General features: G+C 41.4%; 2 non-coding genes across 2 annotated transcripts; both read right to left on the reverse strand.

The window, feature by feature from the left end:
• Positions 1-484: 484 nt before the first annotated feature.
• Positions 485-641, reverse strand: LOC125076469. The gene has a single exon (XR_007120428.1). It is a non-coding gene; the product is annotated as a 5.8S ribosomal RNA (ribosomal RNA).
• Positions 642-1,097: 456 nt separating this feature from the next.
• LOC125076471 lies at positions 1,098-3,000 on the reverse strand. Its single transcript, XR_007120430.1, has one exon. It is a non-coding gene; the product is annotated as a small subunit ribosomal RNA (ribosomal RNA).
• Positions 3,001-4,860: the final 1,860 nt, after the last annotated feature.

Consider the following 4,860-nt stretch of genomic DNA (forward strand, 5'->3'; position numbering starts at 1 on the left):
TTTTGTATTCGAAATTTTGACATTAGAGTATGAACAAAAGAAACGCACGTACTCGATAATCACGAGACGAAGAGATCACCTAAACTCCGATTACCCTCTTTGATCGAGAACAACTCAATGAAACGATCGAAAGGTCGGAGATGGGCGCTCCTCGTCTGGCGACGAGCGACGCTCTCAGTCTCTCTGACGTCGCATAACGAAACTCCGTGACGTAAACGTACACACGAACGCGTATATAAAAATATAAATAATATATACACACACACGCATGTAAACGTAAACATACATACACATCGTATTTGTTATATTTGAACGGACCGAGAACGAGATTTATATTAAGTATATTTAAACACGTAATATAACACATCGAACGCGGATACCGTCATATGTTCGAGAAACGTCAGTCAGTCTATTGAGTCGGTTACGAAATAATAGACATTACGACATTAAACATTGAACAGTGTGGTTTATATTTTTATACAGCCGGCCCTCAGACAGGAGTGGTCCTGGATGTTTCTCCACGGACCGCAATGTGCGTTCGAAATGTCGATGTTCAAATGTGTCCTGCAGTTCACACTATGACGCGCAGTTAACTGCGTTCTTCATCGACCCGCGAGCCAAGTGATCCACCGTCCAGGGTAATGGTTTTTAATTTGTTTTATTTTTATAATTTCTACGATCACTCGAACGATTCTATACGCCAGTGATATGAGTTTATTTTTTTTTTATTTTTTTTTTTTTTTTCGTTTTTTTCTCTTATTTTTAGTATACAGAGAAAAATTCAAAAAATTAAAAAAAAAAAAAAAAAAGTTAAAAAAAAAAAAAAGTACAAAAAAAAAAAAAAGAAATATACATTTTATTTGAAGATGACGATGTGCGTTAACACATCGTACTTTCCTCGAAATCGACATCGAAAAATATCAGAATAGGACGCGTTACACGACTCTGGACTCTGACTCGGACACACTGCTGTGTGAGAGAGAGAGAGTGAGAATCGCGTCCTCGCATCGAAACGACACATTCCGAACGTCGATATTTGTGTTTTAGAATTTTATTATCGTTCATTATCGCACTCTTTCGAGATTGATAATTTACGTTAATGATCCTTCCGCAGGTTCCCCTACGGAAACCTTGTTACGACTTTTACTTCCTCTAAATGATCAAGTTTGGTCAACTTCCCAGCAACGCCGACGGCCGTGAAGCCACCGCGTGTCGGTCCGAAGACCTCACTAAATCATTCAATCGGTAGTAGCGACGGGCGGTGTGTACAAAGGGCAGGGACGTAATCAACGCGAGCTTATGACTCGCGCTTACTAGGAATTCCTCGTTTATGGGGGATAATTGCAAACCCCAATCCCCAGCACGAAGGAGTTTCAACGGGTTGCCCGGGCCTCTAGGCCAGGGAGAACATGCTGATTCCTTCAGTGTAGCGCGCGTGCGGCCCAGGACATCTAAGGGCATCACAGACCTGTTATTGCTCAATCTCGTGCGGCTCGAAGCCGCCGGTCCCTCTAAGAAGAATTTTAATACGCCGCCAGTGAGTTGCTCGACCGAAATCGAGCACACCTAAATGACGACGCCTATTTAGCAGGCTAGAGTCTCGTTCGTTACCGGAATTAACCAGACAAATCGCTCCACCAACTAAGAACGGCCATGCACCACCACCCACCGAATCAAGAAAGAGCTATTAATCTGTCAATCCTTCCGGTGTCCGGGCCTGGTGAGATTTCCCGTGTTGAGTCAAATTAAGCCGCAGGCTCCACTCCTGGTGGTGCCCTTCCGTCAATTCCTTTAAGTTTCAGCTTTGCAACCATACTCCCCCCGGAGTCCAAAATCTTTGGTTTCCCGGAAGCTGCCCGCCGAGCCATTGTAGTAACGTCGGCGGATCGCTAGATGACATATTTACGGTTAGAACTAGGGCGGTATCTAATCGCCTTCGAACCTCTAACTTTCGTTCTTGATTGATGAAAACACCTTTGGCAAATGCTTTCGCTGATGTTCGTCTTGCGACGATCCAAGAATTTCACCTCTAACGTCGCAATACGAATGCCCCCAGTTATCCCTATTAATCATTACCTCGGAGTTCTGAAAACCAACAAAATAGAACCGAGATCATATTCTATTATTCCATGCACGAAATATTCAAGCGGCATTTTGAGCCCGCTTTGAGCACTCTAATTTGTTCAAAGTAAAATTGTCGGCCCATCTCGACACTCACTGAAGAGCACCGCGATAGGATTTTGATATTGAACCGGCGTTTTACCGCCGGCTCACCGACGATATGCTCCGCAGACGTGTCAGTATCACCGCGGATGCGGTGCACCGACAGCGCGGCGCACAAATGCAACTACGAGCTTTTTAACCGCAACAATTTTAGTATACGCTATTGGAGCTGGAATTACCGCGGCTGCTGGCACCAGACTTGCCCTCCAATTGTTCCTCGTTAAAATATTTAAAGTGTACTCATTCCGATTACGAGGCCTCGAAAGAGTCCCGTATCGTTATTTTTCGTCACTACCTCCCCGTGCCGGGAGTGGGTAATTTGCGCGCCTGCTGCCTTCCTTGGATGTGGTAGCCGTTTCTCAGGCTCCCTCTCCGGAATCGAACCCTGATTCCCCGTTACCCGTGACAACCATGGTAGTCGCAGAAACTACCATCGAAAGTTGATAAGGCAGACATTTGAAAGATGCGTCGCCGGTACTGGACCATGCGATCGGCAAAAGTTATCCAGATTCATCAAAATTAACGACTTCGGACGAGACGCCCTCCGTCGATTGGTTTTGATCTAATAAAAGCACTCATCCCATCACTGGTCAGAGTTCTGATTGCATGTATTAGCTCTAGAATTACCACAGTTATCCAAGTAACTGAGTAAGATCTAAGGAACCAAAACTGATATATTGAGCCATTCGCGGTATCGCCTTAATACGGCTTGCACTGAGACATGCATGGCTTAATCTTTGAGACAAGCATATAACTACTGGCAGGATCAACCAGGGAGCTAACCGAGACTTGTTGAAGTCGTCAATTACTCTTCTCGTTTCATATTCGCATATAAAATACACACAAACTTATGCATGCATGTACAATATACGCACAGTATGAAACGAGCGTCTCACCGTATCGTCGATCGCGTTAGACGCGATAGATTTTAACGGTTGACTCTTATAAAAATTTATATGAGACACAAACGCGCTTTAAGCACGCGCGCGCGCGTGCGCTATAATATATAACGCGACGACAGCGGCGGCGGCGGCGGCGGCGGAGGCGTCTTCACATAATGACACATAACGGTCACGAATTCGAACGTTCTAAACGAGATCGAGTTTTTTTTTCAAAATAACACTTCGCACACGACGTGTACGTATGTATTGTTCAACGATTATTATCGTAAAACATTGGGATCGACGCCCGGTGTTTGAGTGATCGTACCGATACTCGGGTTGTGTATTTTTTGTACATGATAAATGTAAAAATTAACAAAAAGAATTTTAGAAACGACCGTTCATATATAATATAAAAATTATACACACTATACGAATACACTGAATCTTTTAAGAACTCCGTCTCTAACGTTTTCTCATATCGTCGCGACGTCGCAGATCGACTACAATGAATCAACATTTATTCCATGAGGATAGATTGTAGCGAGAGCGACGACGACGACGATAAGAGGAAGAGCGCATGAGGCAGAGAGATCTACGTGCGTCCGTCGGTCGGCACAGTTTTACAGAACGAATAAGAATCTTTTTATCATTTTCACGTGTGTCAGTGAATATCCCCCAGCGGTCGAGACGAATCGTACGTACATACTTGTTGTTACACTACGTAAAGTATAATATAACGCGATACGACGAATCGAGAGACACGCCAGAAGACACGCAACAAAGACGACAAATGAAAACGATAATAACATTTTTTTCGTTATACAAGAGTACTGATCCGGTCACTTCGCGTCTAACATCAATTTTTGAATGTTCGACGTTCGAACCGTCACTACTCCATATATATGCCTGACGATGAGTATGACATTCGGCTCGTTCGAACGGAATGTATTTTTTTTTTTATTATTATTATTATTTTATTATGTTTCTCATATTCGATCTGATATCATAAGACGACGAACCCCAGAACACGCAGCCCTATCCGCCCCCCCCCCCTCCCCCTCCCCAACCCCCTCCCCCCCAACTGACACCCCAAACCCTCCAAAATCTCCAAAACTTCGATTATTTTGTTCTATATTTTTATAGATAGTATATGATTATATGATATTATGCAACGTCAATGCAACAACAACGACAACAACAACAACAACAACAACAACAACAATAAAAAAAAAAAAAAAAAAAACAACAACAACAACAACAACAAAGAAAGTTGTATCTTCGTTTATTTAAATTTCACCGGTATTCGTTTATCGAAAAAAAAAAAATTTATAATTAAAATTATTATATTTTATAATTAAAATAATAATTATGACGATGACGAATAAATATAATAATAATAATAATAAAGAACATGACGCGATTTACGAATGCGTAAATAATGTTAATAATATAATTTTTAAGTTTCATATCAGTCTTGATACCTTAAAATATGTATAATGAAGTAATAAATAAATATAAATTATCTTTAAAAAAATATCCTGACATAAATGTATTGAATCTCTATAAAAAAATTAAAAAATAATCTAACGAACGCAACGAGCTCTACTCCTACTCTACGAACGTTTTCTCGAACGAAGTGCTCGATGAAAACGTCGAACGTTCGTGTATCGAAAGGAGAGTCGAGATAGAGCTCATATAATGTTAATGTTAATGTTAATGTTAATGTATCGAAAATTATATATGTTAATTATTG

This window comes from Vanessa atalanta, unplaced genomic scaffold, assembly GCF_905147765.1.
Source record: "Vanessa atalanta unplaced genomic scaffold, ilVanAtal1.2, whole genome shotgun sequence".
In the NCBI taxonomy this organism is placed as follows: domain Eukaryota; kingdom Metazoa; phylum Arthropoda; class Insecta; order Lepidoptera; family Nymphalidae; genus Vanessa; species Vanessa atalanta.